The sequence below is a fragment of the Sphaerodactylus townsendi genome, linkage group LG04 (assembly GCF_021028975.2).
Source record: "Sphaerodactylus townsendi isolate TG3544 linkage group LG04, MPM_Stown_v2.3, whole genome shotgun sequence".
In the NCBI taxonomy this organism is placed as follows: Eukaryota; Metazoa; Chordata; class Lepidosauria; order Squamata; family Sphaerodactylidae; genus Sphaerodactylus; species Sphaerodactylus townsendi.
In genome coordinates, this window is record NC_059428.1 from 64,670,333 (window position 1) to 64,688,647 (window position 18,315).

Here is an 18,315-nt window from a genome sequence, read left to right on the forward strand (position 1 = left end):
GTTTTAAAAGTTAGAAGCCTATAGTGAGAAATTTCGTTTTGTAATCCACTTTGGCCATATTACAGTGAAAAATAAATACTTCAAATACCTTGCAGGCAATTCTAAGGATAATGTATTGTAAAGGATGGAATGAAGACTACCATCAATAGTTAGTAGATGTATGTTGTAATGCTTTTGCATTATATATTTACAAAAGACACATTACTTTCTCCTCCCCAAACCTGCATGCCAGGCAGCTCAGTTCTGCACAAAATACATTCAACAGACATACCTTGCAAGACAGTACTGGTACCCAGCACTACTTTCTCCAGAAGTAAGAAATTGAGATGTATAGAATGCAAATGCTATCAAAATGAACAGTTGCTGGAACTGCAGAATCTGTCACCACTTGCCACTCAAAGCCTCCGTTACTGCCTTGTGGGAGCCTGTGAATATATGCCAAAAACCTGGTTGAGAAAAAGGGGAGGGGAAGATTAGCCAAAATGGATATATAGTTTCACTTTCATCACAGACATGACAACATCTATACTTAGTTGTATCACAATTAGTTCTCTGCATTATTAAAAATGTAGGTATTCATTGGAGTGGGAAATGAAATGAAAATAAATGTATTCTTCACAGGAAAATATTCCAGTGAGCATGATTGCTGCAGAAGAGACTTACATGATATGAGATACAATATTGGTATGAACTAAAATGTTAAACTGCCTTTGCATCCTTTATTTAAATGACAGCCAAGTGGAAAGGGGTAAAGAAAGAAAGAGGCAGCAAAAAGAAGAGAACCCTAGAAAGGAAAGCACTTGTATGCCATTTTCATGGATTCTTTCAGATATTCTCTGTATCAAGCTCAGTGGGCAAAGAAAAAGGCACAAAGGAAATGTTTCTACATTAACAAAAGTTCACAATGAAAACTGAACTAAAAAGGGCAGTAACGAAGAAACTGGTTTAGCTGGCTTCTGTGAAAAGAAATTACACAACAAAATGTATAACTAAGATCATAGGCAGAGCTGCATTATGCTTCCTTACTTAAAGAATAGATATGTATACAGCCTGGTTCTGCACAAATTATTTCATAAAATACAACAGTTAAACAAATTTGACACTGGTTTCTGAACCAGGCTCTGACATATTCCACTGCTTTATGGATATTATTATCTTAGAACTTACTCATATTCTTAAGTAGCTGATTAAATTTTTAGGCACTTGCAAAACCTATTCCGCATCTCTGCACTAAGATACTTAAGGTTTATCAAAAATAGGATAAGACCATGAGGGAGGGAGAGAAACGCGAACTAATCAAGTCTACCAAATATAAATGGCAAGATCTGCAGCTGCACACATGTGCTGGCAAAACTAACTAGTTCTGGGCCAAGGAACAAACAGATAGAGCAGGGATTATGACTGTGCCCTTCCAGTGAAAGACACAGCATTTAAAAACATATATTTTCTTACTGTCTACTAACATCAAGACAATGGAGGATACAGTGACAACTGTATATAAAAAAGAAAAAAATTGTGAGGTAAAATTGTTTGTGAAGTAGTTGTTACTACCTCACCTCGTTTAACTCTCTATTTTCTAGCCAAAAGGTTGGCGGTTGATAGGAAGGGGGGACAAGACACTGCTCATGTCACCTTTGGGAGGCCTACCAGTTAGTTGCAAATCCAGCTCCTATCAAATTATATATTGTAAAGAAACAAAGAGAGGGAGAAAAAACCCTCAGTGTTGTGGCACTTGGAGTGACAACTTTCTATTAAGACAGGTTATTAGGCTCCTTGAAGGGGGAATGAAGGAAACTATTCTATATTATATTGTAGGCAGAGTATATAAGGAGAGGAATGCGCTGTGGAGTTTCTTTGTCACTGGGTTTGGAAAAGCTGTTCCAAGAATAACTAACATTTCTGAGAATGAAAAAAAAATAAGCTGAAAAAGCATCATAAGAAATAACCATGAAAAGAATGCCAGTGGTGCCCCCTCCCCCACCACCCCAGAGCAGAGCAGCAGCACTGTCCTGATGAATGTTGTAAAATTCGCTGAAAAATAATAAATTCAAAATTAGTGTCCAGTATACTTTGTGGTTTTCAGTTTTGCTTATCATGTGTAGAATTCTTCAAATGCGAAAAGGTTGCCAACATTTTGCTTAATTTAAGTTTTCTTTCTTCTGCTTTATCACTCTCCTCTCCTTTCTTCAACTGCAGTTGAGAGCTGAATTGGAGTTCATGAGTTGCCCAGAAGCTGGCAGAAATTAATAACATGAAACTCATTTATACTGAAATAGACTCATTATCATGCCAGCTGCCAACAATTTACCAGACTGGATTCATGATAGCAAACAAAAGTCTTACAGGCATGCTTCCCTTCCTTCTTCCTCCACCTGCGTCCTGTATTCAGCCATTTTAAAAAATTAATATATTTGGTTACAGGAAAGACTGCTTAATAAATGGCACTTTGAAAGAGAAATTTTAGATTGATGAAAAGCCATTTTCCACTCATGCAACCAGCTCGTCCAAACAATATTTAGCAAATGTGAGATCTTCATTTTAAATATTTTTTTCATTATGTTATTTGTAAGACTCAATTTCCTAAGACACTGATGAAGCTAGCAATATCAAGCTCCTGGGATCCTAATGTTTAAAGTAAGGTGACCAGATGGTCACCTTTGTGATCCGGGATGGGGAGGCGGCCACGTGCGTGTGTGCGCACGCAGCCGCAGGAGCATACGGGCGTCTGGGGCTCGCCGTTTGCCGCGCTGTGACAGAGCGGCAAATGGCAAGCCCCAGAAGGCCATGCGCTCCTGCGGCCGGGCGCACGGGAGGCTGCCGCGCTGCCTTGCGCCCCCAAGGCAGTGCAGCAGCCTCCCCACAATCGGGACAACTTGTAGAACCCGCGGGACGCGGGACAAATTGTCCAAAGGCAGGCCAGTCTTGCCAAAAGCGGGACGGCTGGTTAGCCTAGTTTAAAGCCAAACAGAAACTAAATTAAAAGAGAAAGAAATACTTCCAGTTTGGAAAAAGGAACATTTGCCTTTTCCAGAATGCCCCTTGAGAGATTCTAAGCACACATTTGCCTAAAAAAGAGCATATTCTCACATTAAAAACTTTTATGAGTAAAATAAAATTCAAACTTTCACCTCACAAGTCAGGTCATGTTGCTTAATGGCTCTCAGTTAATAAACTCTAGAAAATACCAAACTTAAAGGCACATTGTTCTACAGACTTCTGGCAAGCAATGTGGTACAAATAATTGATTCTGGTTCTCAGTTGCAAAGGCAGGCAGGGAAAACCTCTTCTCATGAGAGGAGGGAACTAGGCTGAACAGCTGAGTTTCTAGGAGACAATCCCTTTCATACGGCAATTGACAATTTTATTTAGCTAGAGGGCAACTTTGCTCAGATGTTCTGTTCTTATTTTCCACCTCTCCCAAGAGCAAAGAGCACCATTCAGAAGCAAGCACAGATCCCTGGCCATACTGTTTCCTCCCTAGTGCCAGCAGTTCATATAATAGATTTTTAGATTTTCTGATCCACAGCCTTTTTTAATACCAAGTGAGGTTTAACAGCAAGAAGAATTTTTCTCTCACTAGGAACGTACAAAGGTGACTTTGAATCTAAACAATGAAATTCATTGCCTCATTTTTATAAATCAAGATTTTTCTTAATTGTGAAAATCCAAATTTGAAAGAGGGGAGAAATATTTATTCCCTCAGCCAAATAGGGAAGTAGCACTTCTGTGATGTTGTGCAACCATCTTAAATGATCTTGACTAGTTTCACGCAGCATCACTTATATTCACGGATACATTAAAAGATGCATGTGTCAAGTTCACAGAAAATTTATTTTTTAAAGAAGCTTTCAAATCTATATTACTAAGTTAAAATAAATTAAAGTAGGCCAGAAATAGTTAAATTACTAATGAGGTTATTAAAAATAATCACAGACAAGAAATGGTATTAAAACATAAAATCTTAATATTATTACAGTCATGCCATAAACCAATCACAATCAAATACCACTAAAGTACTGAAAATGGTATTAAAACATAAAAAGGTCAGATGCAGAAGCTCAAATGATTTGCAACAATCTCTTCCCTACTGGTCACATCATTTAGGAAACCTTCTTATGCTTTTAAAATAAAATTTGACCTTTAACGTTACCTTTTATATGCCAGGCACGCCCAGATGTCCCACAAGCTCCCACTTACAAGCTCCCACTTACCCTTCTACTTTTTCAAAAACCTTGCTCAGATAAGCAATCACATCCCATTGGGGAAGCTTTGTAAGTGCTTTGTTTTTGTTTTCCCTTTTCACCTTAATTTTTCACTATGTGATCTTCTGTTCTTTGTAGAGACGCTCATACATGGTTCATTTTAAGCTAAGACCTAACCCTCAAACAAATCTTTAAATCCATCGCATGGAAAGGATCCTGGATCCACACTAGGAAAGAACGTTACTCTTTTTGGCTGTCTGGATAAAGTCTTAAGTTAAGAACACATTTTGAGATACTGGTGTGTGGGTGTCCCTCCTACGACATTCACACAAAACACTGTGCTGGGAATTAGAATTGCTCATGGACAGAGCATATGGTAAAAGTTTGCAGCTCCATGGTATAGCCACCTTTTATCTTTTGAATGCGTGCACGGGATACTAAGGGTATGCACAGCAAAGAAGCTGAGTTAATATGAGATTTCATAAATCCCTTATTGCAAATAATAGCTCACATTAATCTTGCAAGTATCTGAATAGATACATCCAAAGAAATGTATGTCTATTTAACACGGCAATTTTCTTCATGGCTATTTGGTCTCCATGACCTTTTCTCCATGGGTATTCCTTGGGTTATCAATACATGTGAATACTGCACAGCACAAATATAACGTATTTAGGACGTTATAAAAAGCAATTGGGGGAAGAACTTTTCACAGCTCTCTTCCTCAATATACCTTCAGCTCTTCACATTCCTTTCAACCAGGTTTTTAAAAAATCACTAAACTAGCAATCTTTTCCTCCCAATCCAGGTTGAAGATGATTCCTGCCTGCTGAGCAAATGCAAGCAGGAGGGAAATGCTTTATTTCTCCCATCCAAACCTCTAGTTTTCATTTCCACCCACCATTTTGTGTGCTGCAGTAGAGTCTCTGTGAAAATTCCCCATGGAGGTTTCCTCGGCTTGCAGCTCATACGTCTATCATAACACTGTAAAAAGTAGATGAATAAAGTTTGTTTTGCCTACGATCCTGTGCACATTTTTTTCCTTTTTTGTTTTTGTTCTTTTGAAGGGGATGTCTGCAAAGCTATGGCAACACAATTAGAGAAGCTGCAATATGCACATACAGTGGAACCTCGGTTTTCGTTGACTGCGGTTATTATTGGTTTCAGTTTTCATTGATTTTTTTCCAGGAACATTTTATCTCGGTTTTCGTTGGTTGCCTCGGATTTCGTCAGATTTTGCCACTTTCGTCACGATGCCCTTGCTGCTAATTTCCTATGGACATTTCCTATGGAAATCATTGTCTCGGTTTTTGTCGGTTTCGGATTTCACCGATTGTTTTCGGACGGATTACCGACGAAAACCGAGGTTCCACTGTATTTGTGTTACCGTAACTTTGTAGACATCCCCCTCAAAACAAAAAAAGAGGAAAAATGACACATACGTGGGATTGCTAGACTAAACAAACTTGATTCATCTATTTTTTACAGTGATGAATATAGTGTTCTCCTGCCCAGTGGGAACACAAAATGCCAAAATGGATCTTTTCATAACGTTCTAAAGACATTATATTCATGCTGTGAGGAATCCACCACAGCAACTTTACAAACATTAGCCTTAACAAATGATCTGTTACATCACTAAATCAGGTCAAACCTCCCTATAAAAGCTGAACTTAAGGAATGAAGGAAGTTAATGAGTATAATTTAGAAAATAGGCATATTTCCCAGGCATATTATTCTCAATGTAGAAGTTTTGCACAGAAAACTGCAGATAAACCTGTCAAATAAATTATTCCTCCAGCATGAACATCAAGCCTACATAAACCTATAAATAGAAAGATAATTATCCTTTGCCAAAGACCTTGTATTTCTATATAACTGATGGGTCATATCCTCCAAACAACAATTAAAATTTGCAAAGCAACAAATAAGATTTAATAAGAGTTGATCAAGAATGCAATATAATGACATGCACCACAGGGAAAACCCCTCTGGGTATAGCATTTCTTCTTCTTCTTTCTCTCTCTCTTTTAATAAATATAAGCAGCCAACCATGTGAGTCCATTGTAGCTAAAGTGACAAAAATTATATGGCACCATAAATACAAGAAATTATATTGTGGCATAAGCTTTTGTGCGTTAAAGCCATCTTCATAGGATGCATGAAATATTATCATCAAGCATCTAGGGATACATTAGTTGAATCAGAAGAGCAGAAGGTAAGATTGAAAACATGTTATTACAAAATAAAGTCTCTCTCCCCACCGCTGGAGGGACCTGTCAACCCTTAGATACAAGTTCAAGCAATCCATTAAATAGGTATATGTTTTTTTATTTATATCCCCCCTTTCTCTCCTGCAGGAGACTCAAAGGAGCTTACAATCTCCTTGCCCTTCCCCCCTCACAACAAACACCCTGTGAGGTAGGTGGGCTGAGAGAGCTCTGAGAAGCTGTGACTAGCCCAAGGTCACCCAGCTGGCGTGTGTGGAAGTGTACAGGCTAATCTGAATTCCCCAGATAAGCCTCCACAGCTCAGGTGGCAGAGCTGGGAATCAAATCTGGTTCCTCCAAATTAGATACACAAGCTCTTAACCTCCTTCGCCACTGCTGCTCTAATATGCAGAACATATCTACTACTGTTCCTAGATAGGCATGGTTATTTTATGTTGAGCACAGTGTAGTACTAAAGTTTGCTTTGAGAACAAATATAGACAAGACTATAAGACTAAGACCTTAAAGTTAAAACTGGACAACTTCTGCAAGCAGCAAGGAAAGCAGAAAACTGGCTCAGGAACTCAAAAACAGGCTAAGGAATCCATATCCATATCTGACAACCCAGGTGCCAGTAATCCTGCTGATCGTAGCAGGCTCCAGAGCAAAATTAATAACTTGATTGATAGCCCTGGCACTTGCTCTTACTCATAATACATCAGTAATTTGTTTCACTGGAATTAATATACAACACAGTTTGTCATAATTTTGTTTAAACGTTAATATTAAGGCCAGGGAAAAACGAAAGGACAGAAAAGCCCTGAAGGATTATTTTTCTTTTTCTTTGCGGTTCCTATTGGGAATTTATTAGAAAATGCCATGGAGGAAATTCACATGTCCTTCCCTGGCCAGCATGCCATTTATCAGAATGGGTACTCTGTGAACGTTATCCTGTTTTCCTAGACATCTGAACGGTTCCTTTAAAAAAATTAAGGGTGTATTTCATGCAGCTCTTTTTAAGCTGCTGAACAATAAATCATCAAGATATTACCTGCGCAAATTGTAAAAGCTTCTCTGAGGTACAACTGCTTGTTCTTTACAGTTGTGCTCTTCACCAAGGGGTCTCCTAGCAGTCTCCCCTCTCTCAAAGATGCAATCTGTTATGGTTCAGACTTAGTTCTTTTTGTTTTGCAGGGCAGACACCTCTAGTTGGAGCCTTCCATGGAGGCTGAGAACAGAACTAAGTGTCTTGAAAGTAATACATATGGGCTTATCAGTTTTACTTATATAGTTTTGTCTTATTTAGTGTTGTCATCAAGCTTGGGTTGAGACAAATTATTTCAGCAGATTCTGTCCCCCTTCATAAACACCAAAAAGAAAGGCGGCGAAGAGAGGACGACAAAAAATATGGCAGTCCCGCCAAGACAAATTCGCCAGAAAAGGACAAGGAAATAGAAGTCTGTTCATTGAGCATCTTTGGATTCTCATTTGGCAAATATGCAGTAGCCCATGGCTATTTGAATGTTCACAATGGATTGAAAATACTTTTGTCCGAATTTATCAAGGAGTTGGAATTTACACTGAAGAAAATATGGATATTGAAAACGCAGTCTTCAGCGTGCAGGCGTTCTGCTGTCCACTCACTACTGTGCAGTTTGCCGCACTCAAAGATTTTTTATATCCTTCACAAATTGCGGATTGGTATATTTTCGACTATGGATTTCGTCTAAAGCACTTTGCCTACATATATGAACTTTTGAATGGTCTTTTGTTCCTATTAGGACTTTGATATTAATGGCATTATACCTATGAATGATGTTTCTTGTATTGGCACACGTATACTTAGGCACACGTATACTTAGATTAGATGTTTAGCACTGCAATATTTGTTCACTTTTATAATATATACGTGTTGACCAGACTTATATTTCCTTGTCCTTTGCTGGGTGAATTTACCTTGGCCGGACTGCCATATTTTTTGTCCCCTTCATAAACACCCCATACCATGTACTATAATTTTGTAACAGTTTTTCAGGGAGCATACAAACCCCACAAATAAAGGGAAGGCAGCCCGTTCCTAAATGTATACACAGTGTATGAAAAATGCTTTCCTCTATGCAATCAAGACTCCAAAAAAAAACAAAAACCATTCCTGATCACATGGAGAGAGTTAATATTTTTAGAGAGATTATATTTGTAGATTCTATACAAAGATTTGACTGAATAAATGTAGGTTGTGGACAATTTACAGCCCAATCTAGAAGAGGGATGATTTTCACTCTGGAGGTAGGGCGGGTCTATGCTGACAGAAATGCCCCCCTGAGGCACTTACCCCAGCAGAGGGAGAAATCTGCTGGTGCCCAGTCACCGTTGTGGGGGCATTACCAGGGTGGAGCCAACATTGGTAGTCTTCCACCCCGAGTTTGGCACCAGTTGTGCCATTGCCCTGCACTTATGTCACCCCTTTGGGTAGCATTAGTGCACAGTGTTCCATTGGAGGAGTTCTGGTGGCACAGAGGGTTTTTTAGTTTCTCCCCTCCTCATGCTGCCAAGGAGGCTCGTTGGAGGTAGAATGGCTCCACTTCCAACACGCCAGCCCCACCTGGTATTCCATGTGTGTTTTGTGACTTTACCAGGTGAATTATATACTGAAAGTGTTTAAGTTATGCACAGTGTTTGATTCACTGATCTCTTACAGGCATCTTTGTTTATATGGATGGGTTCATATGCTGCTATGATTGATTGTATGTACTGTCTGCCATATGAATAAACCATTTTAAAATTTATTTTTATTGCACTGTAGTTTTAAAAAATTCTGAACAGTCTATGCTTGGGTGATTTCTTGAGCAGCCAGGGACATGGTGATTTAGCTTTCTACGCCAAGAAAGTATGCCAAAGCTGAGATTTTGCCTGGTAGATATGCAGTGTCCACAATAAAAAACCAGTGCTTTAATTGTTGTTTTTATATCTTTGAATGGTTTTAGCTCTGTTTTTATTGTTTTAATGATGTGTGTTTGGTTTTAATGGTTATATAATGTGATTTTATTATTCATGTCTTAATTTGTTAGCTGTCTTGGTGGCCCTTGTGAAGGCATAATATTATGTTTTGTACATAAAAAATAAATACAATAAAGTGCCAGGGATGAGGTCAAAGATGGTTCAAGGGGCAAACCCAAAACATCAAAAGCAGAATAATAAATAACGAGCCAAGGTCACAGGGATCATATAATCATAATACATAAGAATGTATCCACTGGAGCTGAAAATGAATGCAAATTATGCAGGCACAAAAGTTAGTGTTCTTTCACATGGCGCACCCATATTTTCTCCTGCTTGCGAGTTCTGCTGAGGAAAATGTACATGCTGGTTGTGGCCCTCAGTCAGAACAAACTAATAAAATTAAAACATTATGTTGCTACGCTATTGCAAATTGTTATTATGTGCTATGCTGATTATGTTGTTAGTGGTTAACCAGAGATAGGAACATTACTATTAATGTATATTAAGCTGATGTTGGATTATTGTAAACGTTGTTATCATTATGATTGGTCCTATTGTATTGATGTTATTGGTACTTATTATGTTGTACACCACCCTGAGTCCTCCAGGAAAGGGCAGTAAATGAATTAAATTTCAATTCAATAGGAGTGAGCTGTCCCCCCACAGTGAGATCCCTACTTACTGAGATAAAAAACTGCAAGTAAGGAACTGCTCTGTGTTATTAACTGACTTCTTGCATCCCAAATAAATATCAAAGATTTCATTTCCAACAGGGCCCTGGAAAAGAAATAAGATTGTGCAACTTTGATACGGTCTGACTCAGAATTCTTTGTAATTCACAGATACCCTTCCAGCTGAGTTGGCTGAATACTCCTTGTATCTTTCGTTGCAACATGACAGCCAATACATCAGCAAGGAACTGTCTTGTCAGTTCATCATTTAACATTCTGTTCTGAATAGTACTACTGTAATAAATGGCAAAACGGTAATCATCAGCCCTACTCTGCATCTGCCAAATTATTCAAGTGTTCAAAGGGGTTTTGTGTAACTTTACTATTTTTATAGATTATCTTGGTTGGTAACTGAGTTATTCCCAGATCTCACATTGTATCTGAGGACTAACATTTTAAAGAAAAAGTCACTTCTGAGAATTAATATTTAGGTGAAGAAGCAGAAGCAAAGTTGGATTTATATCCCCCTTTTCTCTCCTATAGGAGACTCAAAGGGGCTTACAAACTCCTGAATCTATGAAGATGCATCTATTCTATGGCATTAACTCTGGTCAATTAAAAACTTATGGCACAATTTACCTGATAATTCTTTACAAAATCACTAGATATTTACAGTACAATCCTGAACAAAGTTTTTATTGTTCTCACTGGACTTCGGCAGGAGTAACTCTACATAGTACAGCATTTGTCATCCGTACAGCCAGCACAGCTACCTTTCCAATATTTCAGATGAAGTGTTACTTGACAGCCCACCCTAAATACAAACTGGAGTTACAAAGTGAGCACTATTCACATGTACCTAATATATTACTTGCAAATTAGGAAGCCCAATTTAGAATGGGACCAATATCCCTGAAGCACACAAACCAACAGTACTATACCCCCCCCCCACCCCAATGACTCTGGAACAATTTTTAATTTATTGTAACTTAAATTAACAAAATCATGTGGCAGCCTTCAGAGGGATATTATTCCATTACTTTTCATAACTGGATAAAGACTGCAATTAGATACAAATGTTAAAACACCTGTAGGTGTCACTGATTACCAGTGTGTAACCTAAGAAGAGATACACCCCTCTAAGCCCATTGACTTCAATACACTTTTGGAGGATGCAACTCTGCTTAGCATTTCATTGTACATTACAAAAATCTACAAAATCCGACACTGCAAAACCTCATATGGTAATGGTATATCTAAATATTTAAAAAGGAATGAATACCAATTACTACCAATGGGGGCTGGAAATTTCTGTTCACAAAGTATAACTGGGGGGGGGGGTAATAGAGGGTTGTAAAGCATACTGTGCCTTCTGTAAATTTGTGAAAATAGGGGAAAGTTCAAAGAGGTGCTTTCCTCCTACTTAAATATTGTTCAAACAAGGATTCTAACAAACTTATCCAGTAATGAAAAAAATATTTTCAGAAATACTTCTGCCCTGAAAACCTTCACGCTTTCACTTCAAACTGTGTTATATATCCAATGAATCCCACAGCTCCAGTTGGTGACTTCTATAAACCAGCAATTAACTATAGGTATTTGAACAGTGCCCAGAATTGCTGATTATAACTTCATTTACAGTTACTTTGGGGAGGGGGGAATCTTTTTAAGAACTCTTCTGCAACTCTGACATTCCCACTTCAGAGCAGCAAGATACAAGAAGATCATTACATCCCTTTACATAAATGAACTTGTTCACACAAGTATGCATCCCAAGAGACATGTCTGTAAGAAGGAAGATTCTTCAGCAAAAACTCTTCCAGAATGATTTAACCAGATAATGCCCTGGAGGTTTCTTCTACATGCTTTGTGTCCTGTAAATATTGCCTGAAGAAAAATTAACACCTAAAAAGTGTCAAGGTAGTCATACCACCAATCCTGGCTAACAGAAAGAGACAGCGGGCAAAATGAGTTAAAGAAGATATAATTTGACTACTCAATCACATCATTAGTTCACATCCTTTTTAGAAGTTCTCTACAGAGAGAATGAATGCAATGGAGGGGAGAGGGAAGAGAAGGACTAGACAACTACCTATACTAACTCCACTTCAATTCATTTGAACTAATGTATACCATTTTTGCTTAAATGAGCATGTGTGCAACCTATTGTAGCCATTTATTCAGGAACGTTGAATCTATTCCAGTTTCCCTTGTACAGCAGAGATCGCTCTGTAATTCAAATACATGTACATGGGAGTGGTGCTTGCTACCACAATTCTATCCTCCCCCCATATTTATTCTGTACCAGGAAAATATCTAAAAAGGGCAAATGCCTACTTTACCCACTCAAGTAAAACACCAACACTTAGTTTTGTGATCTGTGAGAGAGTACTTTCATTTGCTTCAAATAAAAGGCAACCCTGTATAGAAGAATGAAGGAGAGCGGCATTGATTTCATGATTTCCCATCTGACTACACTCAAATTTCTTCAACAGCTACCAGTTCAGACACTTTAAACTACACAATTCATCAGGCTATTTTTGAGGTGCTCTTTTGGTTAATTTTTATGCATACCTATCCCCTAGATATATAGAAGCACCTGTCTTGCCTTTGGGGGCTTCTGTTTTGTTGGTTTCATATGATTGAATCCCTCCCACTTGAGGTTCACCTGGTGCCTACCATACCGTTGTTAGATATTTTGGCCTATTTCTTTTTACTCAGGCTTTTAACTGAGGAGAAGTTCTCTTTTTAAGTTGTTCTATGGTCTGCTTCTATCCTCAGGGCTGCTTTATGGATATTTGTAGGCTGTTTAAAATTTGATTACAATTGTTACTATGCCCATTCTTGGTTTTGAAAGGCTTGTTTTTAAAAATTTCTGATTTATGTTATTTTTTGTTACTGTTTTTAGTTGTGAGCTGCATCAAGCAGGTTAATTATTAAATACAGTGAGAAGCAGAAGGAGCTCTCACCCTCAAATATCCCCTTTCAGGATCCTTAAGGTCTTGTGACTTGAACTGGCAGATTTATTTTTCCCCATCCCCTTCCTATTCCTGACTAATCCGGTTACAGAGAACAGATGGATAAATATCATACACTTGATTTTTCTTTATACATACATTGAATAATTCTCATCCATTCACCTCACTGAATGTACACCTAAATGGATAATTGAAACCACACATGTATCCATGTACTGGACTCTAGTTTTGTTTGTTGTCTCTTTTAAAAAAAAATGTATGCATATTCATGCAGATGTATGTGTGTTCACTATACCATGCCAACAGAGATTCAACTGGTTTATATTATTCTGTTTCTCCTAGAGCCCAGTCCTTATCAGTTAGGTATGAGGTTATCCCTGTTATCCCTTCTTTTTGATCCACATGGGAACAGATGACACTGCAAGACGTAGCTTTCAGGACATCACAAGGGATTTGGAACTGATGACACTGCAAGACGTAGATGACACTGCAAGACGTAGCTTTCAGGACATCACAAGGGATTTGGAACTGATGACACTGCAAGACGTAGATGACACTGCAAGACGTAGCTTTCAGGACATCACAAGGGATTTGGAGGCTCTGGGAAGAAAACTGAAAGATCTGGATGCACAGGTAGTCATTTCATCTCTACTCCCAGTTGAAGGACATGGCCCAGGGAGGAAAAGAAGAATGATGGAACAGCTGGTTTTGCAGGCAGCAGCGAGGAATGTTTTAGCTCCTTGATCCATGGTCTGTGATTTCATGAAGATGGACTACTGGCAAGGGATGGATTGCACCTCACAACTGTAGGTAGGAATATTTTTCCTAGGAGCCTCACAAACCTACCGGTACTCAGGAGGGCTTTAAACTGAGTGAAGTGCGGGAGGGAGACAGTATTCAAGTGGGCAGGAATTCATCAAATGCTAGAGATAATAGTCTGAAGCAGGGGTAGGGAACCTGCGGCTCTCCAGATGTTCAGGAACTACAATTCCCATCAGCCCCTACCAGCATGGCCAATTGGCCATGCTGACAGAGGCTGATGGGAATTGTAGTTCCTGAACATCTGGAGAGCCGCAGGTTCCCTACCCCTGGTCTGAAGGTTATGAAGACAACTGAGAGGATAGTTCAAGAATCCAACAGTGGGAGGGAAAAAACGTTAAATAAACAGCCAGTACGAATGAACCATGATCTTAGATGTCTCTAGTGTTTCTCAACCTTCCTAATGCCGCGACCCTTTAATACAGTTCCTCATGTTGCAGTGACCCCCAACCCTAACATTTATCCATTTTACAGATGGAGAACACTGATGCAGAGAGTCTTAGGCGACCTCTGTGAAAGGGTTGTTCGACTCCCAAAGGGGTCCCGACCCACAGGTTGAGAACCACTACACTAATGCACAGAGTATGGAAAATAAACAAGATGAACACAAACTCTTAACACAGCAAAGCATATATGACATAACAGACATCACTGAAACCTGGTGAGATGAGATTCATAATTGAATTGTTAGCAATTGAGGGGTATTAAGTATTTCAGAGAAATAGACCAACCAGGAAAGAAGGTGTAGTAGCATTATACGTCAGGAATTATTACAACTGTGAGCAGGTCAATGACTTAAATCTTGGAAGTCAGGTTGAGAGCATCTGCATAAAAATTAAGCAAGAAAAGACCAACAGTGTTGTCATAGTGGAGGTCTATTACAGACCCCCAACCCAACTTGAAGAGTTGGATAATGCCTTCCTGGAATAGATGACCAAATTTTTAGAAAGGACAGAAGTAGTACTAATGGGAGATTTCAATTATCCTGACATTTATTGGAAGTCAAATTCTGCCAAGACTATAAGGTCCAACAAATTCCTCACAATTTCATGATCCAGAAGGTGAAAGAGGCAACAAGGGGATCGACTATTTCAGATCTGCTGCTAACCAACAATGATAAACTGGTTAATGGGTGGAAGTGATAGGATTCTTAGGTGTGGGTGATCATGTTCTCCTGGAGTTAGTTATACAGTGGAAAGAGGATGCCAAGAGTAGTCAGACATGCAATATAGACCTTAAGAAAGCTGATATCAGTAAACTTAGGAAACTGCTGGGTGTGATCCTGTGGTGAAGAATACAAAAAGAGAAGGGAGTACATGATGAATGGGTGTTTTTTAAAAGTGAGATCTTGAAGGCACAATTTCAAACAGTTCCAATGAGGAGGAAAAATGGAAGGTGTCTAAGGAAACCAGCATGGATGTCTAAAGACCTTTCAAATGAGTTAAGATTTAAAAGGGACAGGTACAAGAAATGGAAAGGGGGGAAATCACCCAAAGAGGGATTCAAACAAATAGCTTACCATTCCCTCCGGCGCATCACACAGGCCAGGAGACACGCCCCCCTTGCCCTGAACGACAGCTCTGGAGTCGCAGGGCAGGGGGGCATGTCCCCTGGCCTGTGCGATGTGCCGGAAGGCCGGAGGGGATGGTAAGGCATTCGGGAAAGGGGAGAAATGGCGCCTTCCAGCCGCTGCTGTTCGCACGGCAGCAGTTGGAAGACACTGCTTCCGAAAAACCAGAAGCAGCGTCTTTGCGCCACTCGGGGGTTGCGAGGCCAGTGTTGCTGCGATGCGGCGGCCATGCAAACCCCTCCCCAGGGACACTGTTTTAGCGTCCCTGGGGCGCTCTTTTCTGCCCGTGCGGAAAGGGCCCTAGAGAGAAGTGACTAGTGGTGCCACATAGTTCTGTCCTTGGCACAGTGCTCTTCAATATTTTTACCAATGACTTTGATGATGGAATAGAAGGGATGCTAATCAAATTTGCAGGTGACACCAAATTAGGAGGGGTAGCTAATACCCCAGAAAAATATATATAAATATAAATACGCAAAATTAAATGTGAGACGTGAGAGGAACTGGCAATGGCAGAGTTGTTTAAAGATTACACATTGTGAATTGGAAGAATGACGTTGAAAACTGTATGAATGAAATGGTCCCTTGGAAAATTGCCCATCTCGCAACATTTAATTACTACATAGCTGCTTCACCAGTTTCAAAAGAAAAAGAAAAACTGAACACCAGACAGTAAGTCATGAAACTTGCTATATAAACTTGGTGTGTCTTATCTATATTTGACTGTGGGAACGGATCAAGGCAGTCTACTGTCATCCTTCATACAGGCTGTAACATGTCTACTCCTGTTTTGATGTTTTTGAAACTTAACATACGCTCTGATGCAAAGGTCATTCTTCTAGGATAACTTGTGAACCATAATTAACATCACACTGCTAAATATGACCCCTAATAACAGTGCAAGAAAGAAAGAAAGCAAACAAACAATATTTATTCAAAACACAAGGAAATACAAAATGGTTACCTTAACAGAAAGAAAGATCTTAACTGCCTGCAAGTTCTAAAAGTGGAAACATATATGCCAAATGGATTCAGGTTTTATATAGTTGCAAATTTGTATCCTATTATATAAAAGCCTAACCATATTGGCAGCAACTCATTTTTTTCCCAGAAGCCCATGGGTAAAGGTCTGAAGATGAAAGATGCACAATGCTTCTTGCTGGGTAATGGGTTAGCAGAAGCACAGGCAAGAAGGCACCATGCTGCAGACTACAGGGGTGGGGAGGAAAGGCCTTGCCACACCCTTAATGGCTCCAGCTGAGGTGGTGAGAGAGGACTGTGGGGGGAAACACCTCAGAACGCCTACCGAAAGCAGTCCGGGCAAGCTATCAAGTATTAGGCTATGGGGAAAGAGAGAAAGAAAGAGTTGGAGTAGGAGTAGATAGTCTGTTAGACAGTGCTAGATAGGCTGTTAGACAGTGCTGGAGTGGAATCAGCAGTTGTGGTTCACATTGGCACCAATGACATTGGGAAATGTAGCCGGGAGGTTCTGGAAGCTAAATTTAGGCTGCTAGGAAACAGGTTAAAATCCAGGACCCCCAAGGTGGCATTCTCTGAAATGCTACCTGTTCCACGGGCAGGGCAAGCTAGTCAAGCAGAAATACAGGGTCTCAATGCATGGATGAGAAGGTGGTGTAAGGCAGAGGGTTTCAGATTTGTCAGGAACTGGGGAACCTTTTGGGATAAGGCAGGCCTGTACAAAAGGGACGGGCTTCATCTTAACCAAAGAGGAACCAGGCTGCTGGTGCTCAACATTAAAAAGGTGGCAGAACAGCTATTAAACTGATCCTTGGGGGAAAGCCGACAGGAGCTGAGGTGACCGGTTTGGAATACAGTGTCCATGGGGATGCAGACAGAGAGGGAGGTTTTTCTAAATCAACCACATACAAGCGAAGAGCATAGCATTGTGATAAGTGATAGTGTCTACAAAAAGGCTAGAGGGCAAAACACATAAATCCCAGGTTAGGGACAGAGACAGAGTATACAAGTAGAAGCCTTCAACCTAAAATGGGGGAGCTGGAATACAGAGTTTTGAAGGAGGACATTGATATAGTGGGCATCACAGAGACATGGTGGAATGAGGAGAACCAGTGGGATGCTGTTATACCAGGTTACAGGCTCTACAGGAAGGATAGAACAGGGCATACTGGGGGTGGGGTGGCCCTCTACATCAAAGAGAGCACAGTGTCACAAAAAATAGACAATGCAGGGGGAGCTGATTCCCCTTCAGAATCACTGTGGATATCAATACCAGGGGTGAAGCATAGTTTAACATGAGGAATATATTATCGTCCCCCTGATCAAAGCGCACAAGAGGATTCTGAGATGGAAAAAGAAATTAGAGAGCCCAACAAAAACAAAAATGTAGTGGTAATGGGCGATTTTAACTATCCCCACATAAACTGGAAAAATGCATGTTCAGGTCATAGTAAGGAGAGAACATTCCTGGATATGCTAAATGACTGTGGCTTAGAGCAGATGGTTGTAGAACCAACCAGGGAGAGGTGATCCTAGATCTAATTCTACGTAGGACCCAGGACCTGGTGCGGGAAGTCAGTGTTGTTGAGCCGATAGGGAACAGCGACCACAATTCTGTCAGATTCAGTATCTCTGCATGCGAACAAGTGACAACTACTAATGTAGTTACATTTGCCTTCAGAAAGGGAAATTTCTCAAAGATGAGGGGGATAGTGCACAGGAAACTAAAAGGGAAAATCAAGAGAGTCAAAAATGTCCAAGATGCGTGGAAGTTATTTAAAAACACAGTTATAAAAGCTCAGCTGGAATGTGTTCCGCAGGTTAGGAAAGGCAGCACCCAGTCCAAAAGAAAGCCACCATGGTTAGCAAAGGAGGTTGAGGAAATTA

General features: G+C 39.9%; 1 protein-coding gene across 6 annotated transcripts in view; it reads right to left on the bottom strand.

The window, feature by feature from the left end:
- The window catches only part of TIAM1 (TIAM Rac1 associated GEF 1), a 237,403-nt gene that overhangs the window by 112,549 nt on the left and 106,539 nt on the right, over positions 1-18,315 (bottom strand). For all 6 annotated transcript variants that reach the window (XM_048492825.1, XM_048492826.1, XM_048492822.1 and 3 more), the window contains one exon: positions 272-446. The gene's annotated coding sequence lies outside the window, so the exon portion shown is untranslated. The remainder of the gene's footprint in view (positions 1-271; positions 447-18,315) is intronic.